The sequence below is a fragment of the Bubalus kerabau genome, chromosome 8, assembly GCF_029407905.1.
Source record: "Bubalus kerabau isolate K-KA32 ecotype Philippines breed swamp buffalo chromosome 8, PCC_UOA_SB_1v2, whole genome shotgun sequence".
In the NCBI taxonomy this organism is placed as follows: Eukaryota; Metazoa; Chordata; class Mammalia; order Artiodactyla; family Bovidae; genus Bubalus; species Bubalus kerabau.
Window position 1 is genome coordinate 44,180,635 of NC_073631.1, and position 24,668 is coordinate 44,205,302.

The 24,668-nt window shown below is 44.2% G+C and overlaps 1 long non-coding RNA gene across 1 annotated transcript in view; it reads right to left on the reverse strand.

The window, feature by feature from the left end:
- The window catches only part of LOC129658537 (uncharacterized), a 41,972-nt gene extending 17,515 nt beyond the window's left edge, over nt 1–24,457 (reverse strand). Inside the window, exons 1-2 of the long non-coding RNA XR_008717395.1 lie at nt 24,292–24,457; nt 14,520–14,605 (exon numbers count right to left, since the gene is read on the reverse strand). This is a non-coding gene — a long non-coding RNA (uncharacterized LOC129658537). The remainder of the gene's footprint in view (nt 1–14,519; nt 14,606–24,291) is intronic.
- Nucleotides 24,458–24,668: the final 211 nt, after the last annotated feature.

A 24,668-nucleotide genomic window follows, 5' to 3' on the forward strand; every position in this document is an offset into this window, starting at 1 on the left:
GGAAGAAATTTGAAAGCAATGGTAAACAAATATTTTAGTTTTTTAAAAAATTGTTATGGTATTACAATAAATCATTTGGATGATTTTTAGGACAAGTTTATGGAGAATGTATTAATATTAAGAGACTTTTTGAGCATCTATTCCTAAAGAAAAAACACTGACATCCCCAGTAGATGCATACCGTACGTATGTACATAGAGGGCTATAAAAATATTCTATATGTTGTAAAACATACATTTAAGCATAAATTTAAATGAGATAAAAGGAACATAAGAAGTCACGGTATTGGTCTCTTGGATTAATGAGATGATCTATTGGGTCATCGTGCTCTTCCCTCAGGATGTGAGCATTTCATGTGGCAGATTTTCACACGGAAGTACTGTCTCTCATACCATTTACATAAATTGATTTTCTAACTACACCCAGGACAAGAACTGTGCATTTCAGCTTCTATGATTTTGTTCATGTCATTTCCCTTCTAAAATTTAAATGTGTCTAGCTGAAGTCTATTTATAAAATAAAACCTTCCTTATGAACCTCATAGTAAGTGACTTTTTTCTTATGAACAGTAGATAGTTTTCTGGCTTATCCAAATATTTGTTACTTAGAATAAGCTGTCTTAAATTAAATTATATTAAACAGGTTGTGTTGTTTTTGTGTGTGAATATGCCACATATTTCCATTAAATAGAAATCTTTATTCTAGGGCAGGAATTTTTAATACATTTTTTGTTAAGTCTATAGACTGATAACCCAGTGCTTTATTTACTAAAGACTTACTGTTTGACTGCAGTAAACAATAAAAGCATTTGTAACTCTCCTTAGTAATTCCTTCATAGATGTTTCATTTGGGGTTCTAGAGTTGAAAGACAAGCTGACTAAAATAAAGCAAAATCCAAATGAAAGACAGAAAAGAGAGTGATTCTGACTCAGGAAGAGACTGTTACAGCATGAATCTCATGAAACATTGTATTATTTTCTGTTCTATGTCACACGCGGAAGATTACAATTTTTATAACACAAACTATGAAGGGCTGATTTTTAGACACTTTGGCTATAACCTTGATTGTATTCTACATGACATGCATTCCTGTAACCAAAAGTTGAAAAAGGGGAGCTTCACCAAAAAAGTGAGTGTGGATGCTGCGAAGGTATTAATACAAATGTGTCACAAACCATATGAAACAAACCATGAAGACACATTGTCTACCTAAAGATGATAATTCTGAGATTACAAAAAACATCTACATGATGGTAGAGCCTCTGAGCTAGAAGATTTGAAAAGTCACCTGGTCTCTAAATCTCCTGCAGATGGGGTAAAGCCCCCAGACAGTTTAATCTCAGTCCCTACCTATGGATAAGAACTCTTCAGTTCAGTTCAGTCGCTCAGTCATGTCCGACTCTTTGCAACCGCATGAATCGCAGCACGCCAGGCCTCCCTGTCCATCAGCAACTCCCGGAGTTCACTCAGACTCACGTCCATCGAGTCAGTGATGCCATCCAGCCATCTCATCCTCTGTCATCCCCTTCTCCTCCTGCCCCCAATCCCTCCCAGCATCAGAGTTTTTTCCAGTGAGTCAGCTCTTCGCATGAGGTGGCCAAAGTACTGGAGTTTCAGCTTTAGCATCATTCCTTCCAAAGAAATCCCAGGGCTGATCTCCTTCAGAATGGACTGGTTGGATCTCCTTGCAGTCCAAGGGACTCTCAAGAGTCTTCTCCAACTCCATAGCTCAAAAGCATAAATTCTTTGGTGCTCAGCTTTCTTCACAGTCCAACTCTCACATCCATACATGACCACTGGAAAAACCATAGCCTTGACTAGATGGACCTTTGTTGGCAAAGTAATGTCTCTGCTTTTCAATATGCTGTCTAGGTTGGTCATAACTTTTCTTCCAAGGAGTAAGCGTCTTTTAATTTCATGGCTGCAGTCACCATCTGCAGTGATTTTGGAGCCCAAAGAAATAAAGTCTGACACTGTTTCCACTGTTACCCCATCTATTTCCCATGAAGTGATGGGACCAGATGCCATGATCTTTGTTTTCTGAATGTTGAGTTTTAAGCCAACTTTTTCACTCTCCTCTTTCACTTTCATCAAGAGGCTTTTTAGCTCCTCTTCACTTTCTGCCATAAGGGTGGTGTCATCTGCATATCTGAGGTTATTGGTATTTCTCCGTGCAATCTTGATTCCAGCTTGTGCTTCTTCCAGCCCAGCATTTCTCATGATGTACTCTGCATAGAAGTTAAATAAGCAGGGTGACAATATACAGCCTTGACATACTCCTTTTCCTATTTGGAACCAGTCTGTTGTTCCATGTCCAGTTCTAACTCTTGTTTCCTGACCTGCATACAAATTTCTCAAGAGGCAGGTCAGGTGGTCTGGTATTCCCATCTCTTTCAGAATTTTCCACAGTTTATTGTGTTCCACACAGTCAAAGGCTTTGTTATAGTCAATAAAGCAGAAATAGATGTTTTTCTGGAACTCTTTTGCTATTTAGATGATCCAGCGGATGTTGGCAATTTGGTCTCTGGTTCCTCTGCCTTTTCTAAAACCTTAGCTGAGCGATTTAGAGGGGTCAGGATGTGTCTGAGGGGGAGGAGGCAATGAGACTCAAGCCCCTAGGTATCTCTACCATCACACTCCACTCTAATTTACAAACCAGGAACCCAGACTTTCATTTAACAGTACCACAGCTGAGCATAAAACTCTGCTGCCTAGTGGCCACTTCATGTAAAAACTTTAAAAATCTGGCCCTGAGGGGCAATGAAGAGTCAGCAGGACTACCTGGCTATATTGGTAAAGAACTTGCCTCCCAGTGCAGGAGACATAAGAGATGGGGCTTCGATCCTTAGGCTGAGAAGACCCTATGGACAAGGAAATGGCAACCCACTCCAGTATTTCGGCCTGGAGAATGCTATGGACAGAGAAGCTTGGCGGGCTACAGTCCATAGGGTCACAAAGAATCGAACAAGACTGAAGTGACTTAGCAGGCACCTGGCTGTCAATGACAGTTGACCCAGGAAACGTCCCGAGATAGGAATTAGAGAAAATATTCAAAACAGGCCACATATCAGGGTCCATTTTGAGTGATAAGTTTTACTCACACAGTTTATTTAAAAAAAAAAAAAAAGGAAAAGATGCTCCATATTAGTAATTCTTAGGAAAATGCAAATTAAAACAATGACCAGATTCACCTGGCACCAGTCAGAAGAGACAGCCTCAAAAAAGTCTCCATCAGTCCCTGTGGGAGAGAGCAGAGAGAAAACAGAAGTCTCCTGCAGCCGGTAGAAGCGTAAGTTGCTAAAGATCACAGTGAAGACCAGAGAAAGGGGCCCCATAAGATTAAAAACACAGCTACCCTATGATCGGGCAGTCACACACCTGGCTGTATATCTGGAGAAAACCACGCATCAGAAAGACACATCCAGCCCCGTGTTCAATTTAGCACCATTTTCTTTTTTTTTTTTTTTGAAAGTAGCTCAGTTGTGTCTGACTCTTTGCGATCCTATGGACTATACAGTCCTTGGAATTCACCAGGCCAGAATACTGGAGTGGGTAGCCTTTCCTTTCTCCAGCGGATCTTCCGGACTCAGGGATTAAACCCAGGTCTCCTGCATTGCAGATGGATTCTTTACCAACTGAGCCAACAGGGAAGCCCAGGAACACTGGGGTGGGTAGCCTATCCCTTCACCAGTATATCTTCCTGACCCAGGAATCGAACCAGGGTCTCCTGCATTGTAGGAATATTCTTTACCAACTGAGCTATCAGGGAAGCCCCTAGCACCATTTAGAACCCCAAATATATGGACATATGGAAGCAATGAAAATATCCACCCAATGTGGAATAGAGGAAAAAAGTTGCACGCCACACATACGATGGAATATTACATTGCCAGCTGCCGCGACAATGATGCATCTATGATCATACTTAGGAAGTCAGCTGGACAGAGAAAGACGAGCATACAATCTCACATACAGGTGGAATTTCAACATCAATAGGAATGAAATAACTTCTGAAACTCACAGGCACAAGTATCAAGCCAATAGTTACCAAAGGAAAAAGGTCCAATGGAAGGATCTCTTAGAAGCTTCAGAGTGACATGTAGACCCCAACGTTTATGTATTACGTAGATAATCAACAAGCACCCACTGCATGGGCAAGGCACACTGTATTCAACCATCTGTAATAACCACTACAGAAAAAAATATTTGAAAAAGGAATAGACAGGTGCCTATGTATCCCTGAGTCAGGCTGCTGTACACCTAACACCAAGAGAGTATTTCCTCCTCAGCTGAAGAAAAAAATAAATAAAACTGAAAAGAGGGGGTTGGGGGGTGGCTTGGTGGTAAAGAATCCCCGTGCCAATGCAGGACACACGAGTGCCACCTCTGATCTCAGGTGCCCCCACATGCAGAGGAGCAACTAAGCCTGTGGGCCACAAGCGTCGAGCCTGTGCTCTAAAACCTGGAGCCACAGCTACTTAGTACACGGCTCCAACCACCTAAGCACCTGCGCCCTGAAGCCGGTGATCAAGAGAAGCCACTGCAGTGAGAAGCCTGGGCGCCCTGACCAAAAAGTAGCCTCCATTCTCTGCAACGTGAGACAAACCTGTGCAGCAACGAAGATCAGCAGAGCCAAAATAAAGACACAAATAAAATTTAAAAGAGAAAATGAAACTGAAAAAATAAACGTTTCTAATATGCCCCTCAGGCCTCTGGGAGCTGGGCTGGTGTCACACCCATGGAGCCTGAGCAGCCCTGGTCCCAAGACTGGACAGGAATGGGGACAAGGAAGCTGGCAAGATGTACCAGCAAATGAACCCCTGCTTGAACCTGTACTGCCTAGTCCCCTTTCCATGAAACCACAACAGCCAGATTGACACAGGCCCAACTTCAGGTAAACCAAGCTTAGTGCCCCCCCAAAATTGCTCCATTCCCGAGCTGGAGAGCTTTGAAAATTCTCCTGGTCTCCTCGTCTCCTGGTGGTGGGGTTCCCACCTCCAACCAGCTTCCTTGCAGTCTCGGTACTACAAACAATATCACCCACAGTGGAGCTGTTTGAGGGCATCGGGGTTATTCTGGGGCAAGACGACAAAGCAAGAAGTAATGATACAAAGCCCTTGTGTGTGTCTTCTGGCACCTTCCAATCTAATGTACAAACAGGAAATGACTTTCAGGAAGGCTCCTGTTGCCCTATAACCAAAGTGGGGCATGAAGAAATGCAAAGTGGTCCTTAGGGGCCCTTCAGGGCTTCCCGGGTGGATCAGTGGTAAAAAAAAATCTGCCTGGCAAATCAGGAGATGAGGGTTGCATCCCTGGGTCAGGGAGATCTCCTGGAGTAGGAAACGGCTACTCACTCCCATATTCTTGCCTGGAAAATTCCATGGGCAGTGGAGCCTGGTGGACTACTACAGTTCATGGGGTCACAAAGAGTCAGACACGACTGAGTGACTGAGCAAAGGGGCCTTTCAGAGTCAAGAGGCCTGAGAAGCTGTCAATGACAGCTGCCCTCAAGCAATGTCCTGAAATAGTTCATGGAAAAGAAATTTAAAACATGGCCAACTATTAGAGGTCCATTTCAAGTGGTAAATTTTCCTCGCACTGTTTGAAGGGAAAAAAGGAGAGGAAAGGATGCTCCATACTAGTGATGATTCAGGAAATGCAAATCAAAAATGACATCAGACTCACCCTGCACCAATCAGAAGGAACAACCTCAAAAAGTCTACAAGCATCCCTGTGGGATAGAGCAAAGAGAAAACAGAAGTTTCCTGCACTGTTGGTAACGATCACAACGAGGGACAGAAGAAAGGGTCCTTGTAAGAGCATCAGTAGAGCTGCCCTATGATTGGGCAATCCCACACCTAGCTGTATCTCTAGACAAAACCAGACATAAAAAGACACATCCCACCCGGGGTTCAATGCAGCTCTGTTTAGAACAACCAACAGATGGAAGCAATGAAAATATCCACTGGAGTGTGGAATGGAGAAAGAAGTTGTGTGTCACATGTACAATGGAATATTACTTAGGTAAAAAAATGAGGAAACGCTGCCAATTGCAGCAATATGGAAGCACTCAAAGGTGTTCATACTTAGTAAGTCAGTCGGACAGAGAAAGACAATGAGCATATGATATTACTTATAGGTGGAATTTAAACATCGATAAGAATGAAATAACTTCTGAAACAGAGTCATGGAAATCCATAACAGTTACCGAAGGGAAAAGGCTAAAGGGAGGAGTATTTAGAAGCTTAGGATTGACACAATGACACCGCTGTATATGTATCATGTATATATTCAGTAAGCACCGACTATATGGGCAGGGCACTGTACGCAACCTTCTGAAACAAACTCCTTTGGAAATAAAATATGAAAAGAAAAACCAGGTGCCTATGTACCACTGAGTCAGTCTGCTATACACCTAAAACCAACACATATTGTAAATTCTTTCCACCTGAATCAAAGAAAAAAAAAAATTAAAAAACTAAAAAGGAAGGACTTCTCTGGTAGATCAGTGGTAAAGAAGCCCCTTGCCAATGCAGGAAACAAGAGTACCCCTTGAACTGAAATGATCCCACATGCCAAGGAGTAATACATCTGTGAGCCACAACTGCTGAGCCTGTGTTTTAGAGCCAGGAGCGGTAATTCATAGCCCATTAGCCCCAACAATTGATGCCCCCGGGCCATAAGCCCTCATTTCACAGGAAGAGAAGCCAGCACAGTGAGAAGATGGGGCACCGCAACTGAAAAGTTGCCCCCTTTCTCCGCCAAGAGAGAAAAGCCTGAGCAGTAAGGAAGATGGAAAAGAGCCAAAAATAAAGGCATAAATAAATAAATTTTAAAGAAGAAAATAAACTGAAATTAGAAATGTTTCGAATATTCCCCGCAGGCTATGGGAACTGGGCTGGAGTCACATCCATGGAGCCTGAGCAGCCCTGGTCCCGAGGCCGGACGGGAATGGGGACGAGGAAGCTGTGGAGGACGCGCCAGCAAAGGAGTCCCTCCTTGGACGCGCAGTGCCTAGTCCCCTAGAGATGAAACCACACTATCCAGATCAAACCAGGCCCAGCTTCAGCAGAATCAAACTTTCTGCACCCCCAGATTGCTCTATACTCAGGGGTAGAAGAGGTTTGGAAAGTCACCTGGTCTCCTCGTCTACTGGTGGCGGAGTTCCCACTTCCGGCCAGCTTCCTCTCAGTCCCGGCACCACTAACAAAGGCACCCACAGCCGAGCGGATTGAGGGCATCAGGATTATTCTCGGTAAGACGCTAAAGCGAGGAGAAGTAACGAAAAACAAGCCCTTGGGTGTGTCTCCTGGCACGTTCCACTCTAACTTACAACCCAGGACACTGGACTTTCAGGAAGGTGCCTGCTGCCCCCGTAAGCAGAATGGGGCATGAAGAAATGCTGCCTCTTCGTGGCCATTTTCTGGAACTACAGCTTCAAACCTGGCCCTTAGCGGTCCTTCAGAATCCTTGAGGCCTGTGAGGCTGTCAATGAAGCTGCCCTCCAGCAATGTTCCCAAATAGGTAATGGAAAACAAATTTAAAAGAGAGCCGACTACAAGAGGTCCATTTCAAGTGGTAAATTTCCATCTCACTGTTTCAAGGGATAAAAAGAAAGGAAAGGCTGCTCCATATTAGGCCAGATTTTTGTGTGTTTGTTTTGGGTGTTAGTCGCTCAGTGGTGTCCGACTCTTTATGACCCCATAGACTGTAGCCCACCAGGCTCCTCTGTCCATGGGATTTCCCCAGGCAAGAATACTAGGGTGAGTTGCCACTCCCTTCTGCAGGGGATATTCCCGACCCAGGGATCAAACCTGGATCTCCCTCATTGCAGGCAGACCTTTTACTGTCTGAGCCACTGTGCTGAGCTCTGCTGTGCTAGAGAAAGATCATGAGCATATTATCTCACTTATATGTGGAATTTCAACATTGATAGAAATGAAATAATTTTTGAAACAAAATTTGAGTTATAGAAATCCAGTTTATAGTTACCAAGGAAAAAAGGCTAAAAGGAGGGATATTTTAGAAGCTTCGGACTGATATAGATACCCATGTATGTGTCATGTAGATAATCAGCAAGCATTTACTATACGGACAGGTCACTGTACTCAACTCTCTGTAATAACCTCTATTGGAAAAAAAATTGGAAAAAGAATACACTATATATCACTGAGTCAGGCTTCTGCACACCTAAAATAAACAATGTATTATAAATCCTTTCACTGTAAATCAAAGGAAAAAACTAAATGCAAATACGACAAAACACAGTAAAAGTGGGGTTTCCCCAGTGTCTCAGTGGTAAAGAATCAGTCTGACAATGCGGGAAACATGGGTCCAATCTTTGAGCCTGTGTTCCAGAAGCCGGGAGCCACAACTCTTTAACCCATGAGCCTCAATTATTGAAGCCCCCCTTCCCTTAGAGTGTGTAGCCCACAATAAGGGAAGCCAATGCAATGAGAAGCCTGGAAAGCCTACTGCACCTAGCAAGTAGCCCCTACTCTCTGCAACCAGAGAAAAGCCCACATAGAAACGAAGACCCAGCAGAACAAAAATAAAGAGACTAGTAAATAACATTTTTAAAAGAAAATACAACTGAAATAGAAATGTTTCGAATATTCCCCTCAGGCCACTGGGAGCTGGGCTGGTGTCACATCCATGGAGTCTGAGCAGCCCTGGTCTCAAGGCTGGATGGGAATGGGGCCAAGGAAGCTCCCGAGGACGTGCCAGCAAAGGAGCACCTCCTCGAACCTGTAGTGCCTGTCCCCTTGAGATGAAACCTCAATATCCACATTAACTCAGGTCCACCTTCAGCGGAACCAAGCTTATTGCGCCCCCAAATTGCTCAATAGTGGAGGTGGAAGATCTTTAAAAAGTCACCTGGTCTTTTCATCTTCTGGCAGTGGGATTCCCACCTCGAGCCAGCTTCCTCACAGCTGAGCTCTGTGAGGATGTTGGGATTATTCTGGGGCAAGGAGATGAAGCAAGAAGAAGAAATGAAACACAAGCCTTCGGGTGTTTCTCCTGGTATGTTCCACTCTGATTTACAACCCAGGACACAGGACTTTCACAAAGATTCCTGTTGCCCCTGGAAACGGAATTGGGCATGAGGAAATGCTGCTGTTGTGTGGCCGTTTTCTAGAACTATAAGCCTGGTCTTTGTGTTAGTCCCTCAGGCCTGAATTGGGAAAAGAGTACATCAAGGCTGTATATTGTCACCCTGCTTATTTAACGTATATGCAGACTACATCATGCAAAATGCTGGGCTGGATGAAGCACAAGCTGGAATCAAGATTGCCAGGAGAATAACCTCAGATACGCATCAATAACCTCAGATACACATATGACACCATCCTTAAGGCAGAAAGCAAAGAAGAACTAAAGAGTCTCTTGATGAAAGTGAAAGAGGAAAGTGAAAAAGTTGCCTTAAGACTCAACATTCAGAAAACTAAGATCATGGCATCCGGTCCCATCACTTCATGGCAAATAGATGGGGAAACAATGGAAACAATGACAGACTTTATTTGGGGGGGGGGGCTTCAAAATCACTGCAGATGGTGACTGTAGCCATGAAATTAAAAGACACTTTCTCCTTGGAAGGAAAGCTATGACCAGCCTAGACAGCATATTAAAAAGCAGAGACATTACTTTGCTGACAAAGGTCCCTTTAGTCAAAGCTATAGTTTTTCCAGTAGTCATGTATGGATGTGAGAGTTGGACTATAAAGAAAGGTGAGCACAGAAGAATTGATGCTTTTGAACTGTGGTGTTAGAGAAGACTCTTGAGAGTCCCTTGGACAGCAAGGAGATCCAACCAGTCCGTCCTAAAGGAAATTAGTCCTGAATATTCATTTGAAGAACTAATGCTGAAGCTGAAACTCTGATACTTTGGCCAACTGTTGTGAAGAACTAACTCATTGGAAAAGATCCTGATGCTGGGAAAGATTGAGGGAAGGGAACTACAGAGGATGAGATGGTTGGATGGCATCACTGACTCAAGGGACATGAGTTTGAGCAAGCTCCGGGAGGTGGTGATGGACAGGGAAGCCTGGCGTGCTGCCGTCCATGGACTCTCAAAGAGTAGGACATGACTGAGCAACGGAACTGAACTGATCTCAGTCCTGTCCGACTCTTTGTTGACCCCATGGACTTTAGCCCACCAGACTCCTCTGTCCATAGAATTCTCCAGGCAAGAGTACTGGAGTGGGTTGAATTCCCTTCTACAGGGGATCTTCCCAACCCAGGGATCGAATCCTGGTCTCCCACATTGGAGGCATATTCTTTATCATCTGAGCCACCAGGGAAGCCTCTAACAATTTCAAACCTGGTCATTACAAGCCCTTTAGAGTCAAGAACCTTCAAGGCTATCAGTGAAGTTGCCCTCAAGCAACGTCCTGAAATAGTTAAAGGAAAACAAATTTAAACCTGGGTTGACTATTAGAGATCCATTTCAAGTGGTAAATTTTGGTCACACTGTTTACAGGGAAAAAAGGAGAGGAGTGGATGTTCCTTATTAGTAATGAATAGTGAAAGCAAATGAAAAGCACCACCAGACTCACCTTGCGCAAATCAGGAGGGACATCCTCAAAAAGTCTACAAACTATCCCTAAAACAGAAGTTTCCTGCACTGTCAGTGGAAGCATAAACTGGTAATAATTATAAAAAGATCAGAAGAAAAGGCCCCTGTAAAACAGAGCTACCCTATGATCAGGCAATCCCACACTTGGCTGTATCTCTATTGAAAAGACACATCCAGCCCCATGTTTAATGCAGCATTGTTTGGATCCCCCAACATATGGGAAGCAACAAAAATATCCATCCAATGTGGAGTGGAGAAAGTAGTAGTGTTCCACATGTACAGTGAAGTATCACTAGGTAAAAAAAAGGAGGAAATACTGTTTTGCAACATGGATGCACCTATAGCTGATTCTACTTAGTAATTCAGTCAGACAAACACAAACAATGAGAATGTTATGTCATTCATAAGTCGAATTTAAACATCAACAGTAATGAAATAACTTCTGAAATTGACTCACAGTCACAGAAATCAAGCTTAGAGCTACCAAAGGAAAAAGATCAAATGGATAAAAAGTTTGTATTGACATGTAGACACCAATGTGTGTGTCTCACGTAGATATTCAGCCTGCACCTACTGTACGGACAGGGAACTGTACTCAACTCTCTATAATAACCTCTAATGTAAGAAAATTCGTAAAAGAATAGACAGGTACCTGTGTATCACTGAATTGGGTTGCTCTACACCTAAAAGCAACACAATATTGCAAATCCTTTCCTCCTCAATGGAAGAAAAAAAAATGGAAAAAAAATAATCTGAAAAAGAGGGTCTTGCATGGTAGCTCTGTGGTAAAGAATCCCCGAGCCAAAGCAGGAGACATTGGTCCGATCTCTGATGCAGAATGAATGATCCCACATACCCAGGAGTAACTAAGACCCCAGGGAACACTACTGAGCCTGTGCTCTAGAGCCTGGAGCCACAACTACCTAACCAGTCAACCACCACAACCGAGGCCCCTGGACCCTAGAGCCCATTCTCCACAATAAGAAAAGCTGCCGCAATGAGAAGACTGGACACTGAATATGTCAATTAAAAAGTATGACATCACCCATTCTCCACAACTAGAGAAAAGCCCACCCAGCAACAAAAGTCCAGCAGAGTAAAAAATAGAGACATTAGTAAGTAAAATTTTGAAAAGACAATAAAACTGAAATAAAATGTTTGGAATATTTCCCTCAAGCCTCTGGGTTGGTACCACATCTGTGGAGCCTGAGCAGCCCTGGTCCCAAGGCTGGACAGGGACAGGGCCAGGAAGCTGGCAAGGACATGTCAGCAAATGAGCCCCACTCTGGTCCTGCAGTGCGTGGTCCCCAGAAGTAAAAGCACAATGTCTAGATCAGTGGCAGGTACAGTTTCAGCTAAACCAGGCTTACTGTGCCCTGGAATGGCTCAAACCCCGGCGTGAGAGAGGTTTGGAAAGTCACCTGATGTCCATGGGGTTCCTACCTCCAGCCAGCTTTCTCCCAGTCCTGTAAAAACCACAGCACCCATACTGAGCCATTTGAGGGTGTCAGAATTATTCCGGGGCAAGAAGACAAAGCGAGAAGTAATGGAACACAAGCCCTTAGGTGTAACCCCTGGCACATTCCACTCTAATTTACAACCCAGGACACAGGCCCTTCAGGAAGACTCCTGTTGCCACTGTAACCAGAGTGGGGAACTGGGAAATGCTGCCGCCTTGTGGCCATTTCCCAGAACTACAACCTCAAACCTGGCCCTTAGGGGCCCCTCAGAGTCAAGAAAGAGGCCTGCTAGGCTGTCACTAAAGCTGTCCTCAAGCAATGTCCAGAGTAGATAATGGAGAACTAATTTAAAACAGAGCCAACTGCAAGAGGTCCATTCCAAATGGTAAATTTTCATCACAGTTTGATGGGAAGAAAAGGAGAGGAGAGGATGCTCTTTATTAGTAATGATTGGTGAAAAGAAAATCAAACCACCACAGACTGAGCTCACACCAGTCAGAAGAGACTTTCTCAAAAAGTCTACAAACACTCCCTGAAGGAGAGAGCAGAGAGAAAACAGAAGTCTCCTGCTGTTGGTGGAGGTGTAAATTGGTAATGATCCGTATAAAGACCAGAAGAAAGGATCCCTGTAAAACTAGAAACAGAGCTACCCTGTGATCAGGCAATCCAACACCTAGGTGCATATCTGGAGAAACCATACGTCCAACAGACACATCCAGCCCCGTGTTCAATGCAGCATTGTTTAGAAAGCCCCACATATGGAAGCAACGAAAATATCCATCCAATGTGGAATGAAGAAACTAGTGTTCCACACGTACAGTGGAATACAACTCAGTGGAAAAGATGAAACACTGCCAGTCGCTGCACCATGGAGGCACCTAAAGATGGTCATAACTAGTAAGTCAGTCGGACAGAGAGAGACAATGAGCATTATCACTTACAGGTGGAATATACACATCCATAGAATGAGTTAGCTTCTGAAACAGATGCGGTCACAGAGGTCAAAGCTTAAAGTTACCAAAGGAAAAAGTTCAAAAGGAAGGATATTATAGAAGCTTCTGACTGGAACACACCCTAATGCATATGTATCACTTAGACAATAAACACACACCTACTGTATGCTCAGGGCACTGTACTCAACTGTCTGTAATAACCTCTACTGGAAAAAAAAAATTGAAAAAGAATAAACAGGTGCATATATATCACTGAGTCAGGCTGCTCTCCACCTAAAAGCAACACGATATTGTAAATCCTTTCTCCTCAATTGAAGAAAAAAATGAATTCATATAAAAATAGAAAAAGAAAACTGAAAAACGGGGGGCTTCCCTGATGGCTTAGTGGTAAAGAATCCCCAAGCCAATGCAGGAGACACCTGTCCCATCCCTGAACCAAAACGATGCTACCTGCCCAGGAGCAACCAAGCCCATGCATCTATTAAGCCCATGCTCTGGAGCCTGAAACCATGACTACTTGGCCAACCTGTTGTGACCCTGATGCCCCTGCAGCCTAGAGCCCCTACTCCACAGTAAGAGAAGTCAGGGCAATGAGGAACCTCCACTAAAAATAGCCCCTGCTCTCTGCATTGGGAGAATAACCTGCATAGCAAGGAAGATGCAGCAGAACCAAAAAATAAATCAACAAATACATAAAAAGAGAAAATAAAACTGAAAAGAGAAATGTTTCCAATAGCCAGCTCAGGCCTCTGGGAGCTGAGCTGTTGTCACATGCATGGAGCCTGAGCAGCCCTGGTCTTAAGCCTGGACGGGTGTGGGGCCAAGGAACCTGTGGAGAATGTGCCAGCAGATGAGCCCCTCCTGGACCTGTACTGCCTGCTCCCCTCGAAATGAAACCACAATATCCAGATCAACACAGGCCCCGCTTCAGTGAAACCAAATTTCCTACACCCCAAAACTGCTCAACCCCCGGGGTGGAAGAGGTTTGAAAAGTCACCTCGTCTCCTTGTCTCCTAAGGGTGGGGGTCCTACCACCAGCCAGCTTCCTCCCAGTCCTGGCACTACAAACAACAGTACCCACAGCAAGCCTTGTGAGGGCGGGGGGTAATTCTGCGGCAAGAAGACAAAGCATGAAGTAATGAAACACAAGACCTTCTGTGTGTCTTCTGGCACTTTCCACTCTAATTTACAACTTAAGCCACAGGACTTTCAGGAAGGCTCCTGGTGCCCCTGTAATCCCCTGTGGGGCATGAGGAGATGCTGCCGCCTCGCGGCCGTTGTCTGGAACCACAACTTCAAACCTGACCCTTAGAGGCCCTTGAGTCAAGAGGCCTGAGAGGCTGTCAATGAAGTCGCCCTCAAGCAATGTCCCCAGACAGGTAATGGAAAAGAAATTTAAAACAGAGCAGACTCCTAGAGGTCCGTCTCAGATAGTAAATTTTGGTTACTCTGTTTAGAGGAAAAAAGGAGAGGAGCAGATGCTCCATATTAAGATTGGGGAAAAGCAAATGAAAATCAACACTATACTCACCGTAGACCAGTTTGAATGGACATCCTTAAAGAATTTCCAAAAAATCCCTGCAGAAGAGACTTCAGAGAAAACATAACTTTCTTGCACTGTCGGAAAAAAGTGAAAGTGAAGTGAAAGTCGCTTGGTCATGTCCAACTCCTTGCAATCCCATGGACTATACAGTCCATGGACTTCTCCAGGCCAGAATACTGGAGTGGGTAGCCATTCCCTTTTCCAGGGGATCTTCCCAACCCAGGGATCAAACCCTGGTCTCCCTCATTGCAAGTGGATTCTTTACCAGCCGAGCCACCAAGAAGCCCTGTACTGTTGGGGAAGTGTAAAATGCTAAGGATCAAGATAAAGACGAGAAGAAAGGGTCCCAAATAGAGCTACCCCATGATCAGGCAATCCCACACCTGACTGTGTCTCTCTTGAAAATCAGACATTGAAAAAACACATCCAGCCTGTTGTTCAATGAAGGACTGTTTAGAATACACAACATACGGAAGCAATGAAAATATCCATTCAATGTGGAATGGAGACAGAAGTAGTGTTCTACACACACAATGGAATATTACTCAGGTAAAAAATAAAATGAGGAAATACTGCCAGCTGACGCAACATGGATGCAGCTAACGATGATCATCCTTAGTAAGTCAGTCAGACAGAGAAAGGCAACCAGCATATGATATCCCTTGTAAGCGGAACTTCAACACTGATAGGAATGAATTAACTTCTGAAACAGATACCCAGTCGCAGAAATCAAGATGATAAGTACCAAAGGAAAAAGGTCAAAAATTGGGATATTTTGGAACCTTCAAATTGACAAGTAGACACTGATGTATATGTCTCACAGAGATATTCAGCAAACACCTACTATATGGACAGGGTACTGTACTCAAATGTCTAATAAAATCTATCAGAAAAAATCTGAAAAGAATAGACAAGTGCACAGTTACCAATGAATCAGGCTCCTCTGCACCAAAACAATATTGTAAATCTTTTCCTCATCAGTGGAAGTAAAAAGATAAACTGAATTCAAATAAGACAAAATACCGCAAATGAGGGGCTTCCCCAGTGTCTCAGTGGTAAGAATCAGTCTGACAATGCGGGAAACATGGGTTGCCTCCCTCAGCTGGGATGACCCAACATGCAGAGGAGCAATTAAGCTGTTGGGTCACAACTAATGAGCCTGTGTTCTGGAACCCTCGAGCCGAAACTGCTTAACCCATGAGACCCAATTACTGAAGCACCTCCCCCCACCCTAGAGTACACAGTCCACGTAAGAAAAGCCACCACAAAGAAAAGCCTGAACACTGCAGCCAGAAAGTAGCCCTTGGTCTCTGCAACTAGAGAAAAGTCCATGCAGCAGTGAAGAACCAGCAGAGCCAAAAATAAAGACATTAGTAAAAAATTTTTCAGAAGAAAATAAAACTCAAATAGAAATGTTCTGGATATTCCCCTCAGGCCACTGGGAGCTGGGCTGGTGTCACATCCAGGGAGCCTGAGAAACCCTGGTCTCAAGGCTGGACGGGAATGGGGCCAAGGAAGCTGGTGAGGATGTGCCAGCAAAGGAGCACTTCCTTGAACCAGCAGCGCCTGTCCCCTTGAGATGAAGGCTCAACTCAGGTCCACCTTCAGCGAAACCAAGCTTACTGCACCCCAAAACTGCTTGAGGTGGAAGAGGTTTTCGAATTCGCCTGGTCTCCTTGTCTCCTGGTGATGGGATTTTCCCCCACCTCCAGACAGCTTCCTCCTAGTCCTCGCACTACAAACAACAGCACCCACAGCCAAGCTGTTTGAGGGCTCCAGGATTATTCTGGGACAAGAATATGAAGCGAGGAGAAGTAACATAACACAAGCCATTGAGGGTGTCTCCTAGCACATTCCACTCTAATTTACAACCCGACACAGAACTTTCAGGAGGCTCCTGTTGCCCCTGGAAGCAGAGTGGGGCATGAAGAAATGCTGCTCCCTTGTGGCCATTTTTATGAACTACAACTTCCAAACCTGGTCCTTAGGGACCCTTCAGGCCTGAAAAGGCTGTTGATCAAGCAATGTCCCGAACTAGATAATGGAAAACAAATTTAAAATAGAGTCGTGGATTAGAAGTCCATTTCACCTGGTAAAGTTTCGTTGCACTGTTTAAAGTAAGAAAAGGAGAGGAGCCGATGCTCCTTATTAGTGATGACTGGGGAAAAGTGAATGAAAAGCACCACCAGACTCACCTTGCACCAGTCAGAAGGGACTTCCTCAAAAAGTCTACAAACAATCCTTGAGGGAGAGAATGGAGAGAAAACAGAAGTCTCCTGCACTGTTGGTGGAGGGGTAAATTGGTAATGATCACTATGAAGCCAGAAAAAAGGATCCGTGGAAAAGTATAAATAAAGCTACCATATGATTGGGCAGTCCCACACCTGGCTGTACCTCTGTGGGACATGAAAAGACACGTCCCACTCAGGGTTTAATGCAGCACTGTTTAGGACTCCCCAACATATGGAAGCAATGAAAATATGCATCCGTTTTGGAATGAAGAAAGAAGTTGTGTTGCACGTGGAAGCAATGAATATATGCATCTGTTGTGGAATGAAGAAAGAAGTTGTGTTGCAGGTGAATAATAGAAAAATGTATGCATGCATGCTCAATCACTTCAGTTGTGTCCAACTTTTTGAGATCCCATGGACCGTACTCTGCCAGGTTCCTGTCCATGGGATTCTCCAGGAAAGAATACTGGAGTGGTAGCCATTCCCTTCTCCAGGAAATATTCCCTTCCCAGGGCATGGAACCTGAGTCTCTTGATTTGCAAGCAGATTATTTATTGTTGAGCCACCAGGAAAGCCCTACTATGCAATAATACTCAGCTAAAAAAGTGAGTAAATACTGCCAGTTGTTGAAGCATGTGTACACCTAAACATGATCACATTTAGTAAGTCAGTCAGACAGAGAAAGACAACAAGCATATGATATCACTCATTGGTGGAATTTAAGCATCAATAGGAATGAAATAACTTCTGAAACAGACTTAGAGTCACAGAAATCTAGCTTATACTTAACAAAGGAAAAAAGTCAAAAGGAGGTATATTTTGGAAGTTTCAGATTGACACGTAGACACCAATATATATGTATCCCGTAGATCATCAGCAAGCACCTAATGTATGGGCAGGGCACTGTACTCAACTATCTGTAAAAATCCTCTATTTGAAAAAGAATAACCAGATGCAAATGATTCACAGAGTCAGGCTGCTGTACACCTTATAAAATATTGTATTGTCAAACCAACACAATATTGTCAATCCTTTCCACCTCAATCCAAGAAAAAAAAAACATTAAATAAAAGCAAGCAAACAAACAAAAAAACTGAAAAAGAGGGACTTTCTTGGTGAGTCAGCAGTAGAGAATGCCCCTACCAATGGGTCGCCCCGTAACCAAAATGTTCCCACATGCCTAGGAGTAAGCAAGCCCTTAAGCCACAACAACTGCGCTGTTGATTGAGAGCCAGGAGCCTCAACTATGGAGCACACTGGCCCCAACAACAGCTGAAGTCCCTGGATGCTAGAGCTCATACTTCACAATAAGAGAAGCCACCCCGATGAGAAGACCAGGCACTGCAGCTAAAAAGTAGCTCACCCTCTCTATAAAAGCGGAAAAGCCAGAGCAGCAATGAAGACCGAGCACAGCCAAAAAGAAAGACATGAATAAATAGAATTAGGGAAAAGCGAATGAAAAGCACCACCAGACTCACTTCCCCCCAGTCAGAAGGGACATCCTCAAAATGTCTACAAAGAATCCCTGAGGGAGAGAAAGGAGAGAAAACAGAAGTTTCCTGCACTGTCCGTGGAAGTGTCAATTGGTAATGATCATGATGAAGACCAGAACAACGACAACAACAAGACTCCTGTAAGAGTACAAATAGAGCTACCCTAGAACCAGGCAGGTGGCTCAGATGGTAAAGAATCTGCCTGCAATGCAGAGACCCGGGTCCAGTCCCCGGGGAGGGAAGATCCCCTGGAGAAGTGAATGGCAACCCACACAAGTATTCTTGCCTGGAAAATTCCATGGACAGCACCATTTAGAACCTCCAACATATGGAAACAAGGAAAATACCCATCCAATGTGGAATGAAGAAAGAAGTTGTTGCACATGTATAATGGAATATTGTGTGTATGTGTGGTTAATCACTCAGTCATGTCCAACTCTTTGGGAGCCCATGACGGTACCCTGCCAGGCTTCTATGTCCATGGGATTCTCCAGGAAAGAATACTGGAGTGGGTAGCCATTTCCTTTCCAGGGAATCTTCCCTACCCAGGGATGGAAGCTGAGTCTCTTGCATTTCAAGCAGATTATTTATCATTTGAGCCACCAGGGAAGCCCCACAATGGAATATTACTCAGCTAAAAAGGTGAGTAAATACTGCCAGTTACTTAAGCATGCATACACCTAAACACGATCACATTTAGTAACTCAGTCAGTCAGAGAAAGACAATGTGCATAGGATATCACCCATTGGTGGCAGCAGGAATGAAATAACTTCTGAAATAGATTCAGAGTCATGGACCCAGCTTGTGCTTAACAAAGGAAAAAGGTCAAAAGGAGGTATATTTTAGAAGCTTTGGACTGACATGTAGACACCGATGTATATGTATCACACAGATCATCAGCAAGCACCTAATGTATGGGCAGGGTACTCAACTGTACTCAGCTGTGTAATAACCTCTGAAATAAATTCTAGAAAGAATAACCAGGTGCATACGTATCACTGAATCAGGCTGCTGTACACCTTATAGAATATTGTATTGTCAAGCCAGCACAATACTGTCAATCCTTTCTTCCTCAATTCAAGAAAAAAAAAAAAAAAGTGAAATAAGAACAGGAAAAAAAAAGAAATCCCTGAAAACGTGGGCTTTCATATCTCAGTGTTAAAGAATGCCCCTGCCAATGCAGGAGACACGGGTCCTCCCAAAACAAAATGTTCCCACATGCCCTGAAGTAAGTACGTCTATAAGCCACAACAATTTTGCAATTGCTAGAGAGGGTGGAGCTGCAGTGTAGAGCTCACCATTCCCCAAAACTGAAATCCCTGGACCCTAGAGCCCATACTTCACAATAAGAGAAGCCACAGCAATGAAAAGATGGGGCACCCCAGCTAAAGACTACACCTGCTCTGCCCAAAGGGAGAAAGGCCAGAGTGGCAACGAAGACCCAACAAAGCAAAAAATAAAGACATAAAAATTTTTTAAATGAAGAAAATGAAATAGAAATGTTTCAGATATTCCCCTCAGGCCTCTGGGAGCTGGACTGGTGTCATACTGATGGAACCTGAGCAGCGCTGGTTCCAAAGTTGGACTCTAATCGGGCCAAGGAAGCTGGCAGGGATGCACCCATCTAAACAAGCCCCACTTTGGAACTGTATTCCCTGTTCCATTCAAATTAAACTACAACAATATCCAGATCAACACAGGCCCAGCTTCAGCCAAACAAAACTTCCCGCACCTCCACATTGTTTGACCTCCAAGATTGCCGGGAGAAATATCAATAACCTCATATATGCAGATGACACCACCCTTATGGCAGAAAGTGAAGAAGAACTAAAGAGCCTCTTGATGAAAGAGAAAGAGGAGAGTGAAAAAGTTGACTTAAAACTCAACATTCAGGAAACTAAGATCAAGACATCCGGTCTCATCACTTCATGGCAAATAGATGGGGAAACAGTGGCTGACTTTATTTTTTTGAGCTCCAAAATCACTGCAGATGGTGATTGCAGCCATGAAATTAAAAGACGCTTACTCCTTGGAAGGTAAGTTATGACCAACCTAGACAGCATATTAAAAAGCAGAGATACTACTTTGTCAACAAAGGTCCATTTAATCAAGGCTATGGTTTTTCCAGTAGTCATGTATGGATGTGAGAGTTGGACTATAAAGAAAGCTGAGTGCCGAAGAATTGATGCTTTTGAACTGTGGTGTTGGAGAAGACTCTTGAGAGTCCCTTGGACTGCAAGAAGATTCAGCCAGTCCATCCTAAAGGAGATCAGTCCTGGGTGTTCACTGGAAGGACTGATGCTGAAGCTGAAACTCCAATACTTTGGCTACCTGATGTAAAGAGCTGACTCATTTGAAAAGACCCTGATGCTGGGAAAGATTGAAGGCAGGAGGAGACGACAGAGGATGAGATGGTCAGATGACATCACTGACTCATTGGACATGAGTTTGGGTGAACTCCAGGAATTGGTGATGGACAGGGAGGCCTGGCATTCTGCGGTTCATGGGGTCACAAAGAGTTGGACACGACTGAGCAAGTGAACTGAACTGAACTGAACCAGGGTCAGAGAGGTTGGAAAAGTCACTTGGTCTCCTCATCTCCTAGCCGTGGGGTTCCTCCCTCCACCCAGCTTTCTTGCAGAACCTGCACTACAAACAGCAGCACCCATAGCCAAGCTGTCTAAGGGCGTTGGAATTATGGAATTATTCTGGGGCAAGAAGACGAAGTGAGAAGTAATGAAACACTGGCCCTTGCATGTGTCTTCTTGCACATTCCACTCTAATTTACAACCCAGGACACAGGAGTTTCAGGAAGGCTCCTGTTGTCCCCGTAACCAGAGTGGGGCATGAAGAAATGCTGCTGCCTCGTGGCCATTTCCCCGAACTACAATTTCAAACCTGGTCCTTAGGGGCCCTTCAGAGTCATGAGGCCTGTGAGACAGTCAATGACAGCTGCCCTCAGGCAATGTTCCGAAATAGGTTGCTTATTCAGGTCACTGTGACATTACTAGATGGGATCCCCTCACCAGGCCAATTAATAATGCCTGCTCTGACTCTGGCCATAAATTTGAGCTTTTTTCTATTGGAGAAGGCAATGGCAACCCACTCCAGTACTCTTGCCTGGAGAATCCCATGGACGGAGGAGCCTGGTAGGCTATAGTCCATGAGGTCGCTAAGAGTCGGACACGACTGAGCTACTTCACTTTCACTTTTCACTTTTATGCATTGGAGAAGGAAATGACAACCCACTCCAGTGTTCTTGCCTGGAGAATCCCAGGGACGGGGGAGCCTGGTGGGCTGCCATCTGTGGGGTCGCACAGAGTCGGACACGACTGACGCGACTTAGCACATTGTTGTTGTTCGGTCCCTAAGTCATGTCTGACTCTTTGCAACCTGATGGACTGCAGCACATGAGGCTTCCCTGTCCTTCAATGCTCAAAGTCATGTCCATTGAGTCAGTGATGCCATCCAAACATCTCACCCTCTGTTGCTCCCTTGTTCTTCTGCCCTCAATCTTTTCCAATATCAGGGATTTTTCAAATGAGTTGGCTCTTCAAATCAGGTGACCAAATTATTGTACCTTCAGTTTCAGCATCAGTCCTCCCAGTGAGTATTCAGGCTTGATATCCTTTAGGATTGACTGGTTCAATCTCCTTGCTGTCCAAGGCACTCTCAAGAATCTTCTCCAACACCACAATCTGATCTGTGGTTCCTCTGTCTTTTCTAAATCCAGCTTATACATCTGGAAGTTCTTGGTTCATGTGCTGTTCATTATCCAATGTGCTACTGAGGAAGAGTGGAGAAATAGCTCCAGAAAGAATGAAGAGGCAGAGCCAAAGTGGAAGGGACACTCTGTTGTGGATGTGTCTGGTGGTGAAAGTAAAGTCCGATTTTGTAGAGAATAATACTGCATAAGAACCTGGAATGTTAGGTCCATGAATCAAGGTAAAAAAGATGTGGTCAAGAAGGAGATGGCAAGAGTGAACATGGACATTTTAGGAATCGGTGAATTAACATGGACAGGAATAAAAGAAAATGAAGTGAAAGTGTTAGTCACTCAGTCATGTCTGACTTTTTGTGACCCAATGGACTATAGCCCACCAGGCTCTTCTGCCCATGGGATACTCCAGGCAGGAATACTGGAGTAAGTAGCCATTCCCTTCTCCAGAGGATCTTCCCAACCCAGGAATCAAACCCAGGTCTCTAGCATTGCAGGCATATTCTTTACTGTCTGAACCACCAGGGAAGTCCCTTCCCTGGACGGGAATGGGTGAATTTAATTCAGATGACCATTATGTCTACTACTGTGGGCAAGAATCCATTAGAAGAATTTGAGTGGCCCTCATAGTCAACAGAAGAATCCAGAATAGATAATGGAAAACAAATTTAAAGCAGAGCTGACCACAAAAGGGTCATTTCAAGTGGTAAAATTTTGTGGCACTATTTTAAGTGAAAAAGAAGAAGAGGAACAATGCTCCTTATTAGTGAGGCTTAGGGAAAAGCAAGTCAAAAGTCCCATGAGACTGACCTTGAACCAGTTTGTAGGGAAATCCTCAAAAGTCTAAAAACACTCCCTGCAGGAGAGACTGGAGAGAAAACAGAAGTCTCCTGCACAGTCAGTGGACGTGTGAATTGTTAATGACCACAATGAAGATCAAGAAAAAGGGTCCTTGTGAAACTACACGACAGAGCTACTCTATGATTGAGGAACCACACACCTGGCTGTATATCTGGAGAAAAGCGTACATCAAAAAGACACATCCAGCCCATGTTCAATGCAGCACTGTTTAGAACATGCAATATATGGAAGCAACTCAAGTATCCATCCAATGTGGAATGGAGAACTGTGTTCCACATGTACAGTGGAATAGTACTCAGCTAAGAAAATGAGGAAATGCTGCCAGTTGCTTCAACATGGATGCACCAAAACATGATTATAACTAGTAATTCAGTTGGATGGAGAAAGACAATGAGTATATGATATCACTTATAGGTGATATCAATAGGATATTAAACATCAACAGGAATGAAATAACTTCTGAAACAGACTCACAGTCAGTTACAGAAGTCACACTAAAGTTACCAAGGGAAAAAGTCCAAAAGGAGGGATATTTTAGAAGCTTCCAACTGACTTGTACACACCAATGTACATGTATCACTTAGATAATAAATGTGCACCTACTGGATGCACAGGGCATTGTACTCATTGTCTGTAATAACTTCTATTGGAAAAAAATTCAAAAAGAATAGACAGGTGCATATATATCACTGAGTCAGGCTGTTCTACACCTAAAAGCAACACTATATTGTAAATCCTTTCTCCTCAATTAAAGGAAAAAAAAAAATTTTAAAATAGAAGGGAATAAAAAAAAAAAAAAAAAAACTGAAAAAAAGGGCTTCCCTGGTGGCTCAGAGGTAAAGAATCCTCAAGCCAATGCAGGAGACTCTTTTCCCATCCCTGATCCGAAATACATCTACCTGCCCAGGAGCAACCAAGCCCAGGCACCACAACTACAGAGCTTGTGCTCTAGAGTCTGAAACACAACTACTCAGCCAACCTGCTGAGAAACTGAGCCCTGCACCGTAGAGCCAGTGCTCCACAGTAAGAGAAGCCCCTGCAAGGAGAAACCTGGGCACCGCCACTAAAAATAGCCCCTGCTCTCTGCAATGAGAGAATAACCTGCAGAGCAAGGAAGATGCAGCAGAATCAAAAATAAATCAACAAATAAAATTAAAAGAAGAAAATAAAACTGAAAAAGCAATGTTGCAATATTCAGCTAAGGCCTCTGGGAGCTGGGCGGGTGTCACATCCATGGAGCCTGAGCAGCCTTGATCCCAAGGCTGGATGGAATGGGGCCAAGGAAGCTGGCAAGGATGTGCGAGCGAAGAAGCCCCTCCTTAGACCTGTATTGCCTGCTCCCCTCGAGATGAAACCACAATATCCAAATCGACGCAGGCCCAGCTTCACCTAAACCAAGGTTAGTGCACTCCAAAATTGCTCGACTTTCTGGGCTGGAGGCGCTTTGAAAAGTTACCTGGTTTCCATGTCTCCTAGCGGTGGGGTTGCCACCTTCCGGCCAGCTTCCTCCCAGTCCTGGCCGTACAAAGGACCGCATCAACATCTGAGCGGTTTTGAGGGGAGTGGGATTATTCTGGGCAGCAGAGGAAGGAAGATGAAGGATTGAAATACCAGCCTTTGGGTGTATCTTCTAATTTACAAGCCAGATGTGTGTGCGTGCATGCGTGCGTGCGTGTGCGTGTGCGTGTGCGTGTGTGTAGAAATGCTGCCGCCTTGTGATCGTTTTCTGGAACAACTTAAAAACTACTGAGTGGCCCTATCCACTCCAGTACTCTTGCCTGGAGAATCCCCTTGGACAGAGCCCGGCAGGCTACGGTCCATGGGGTCGCATGT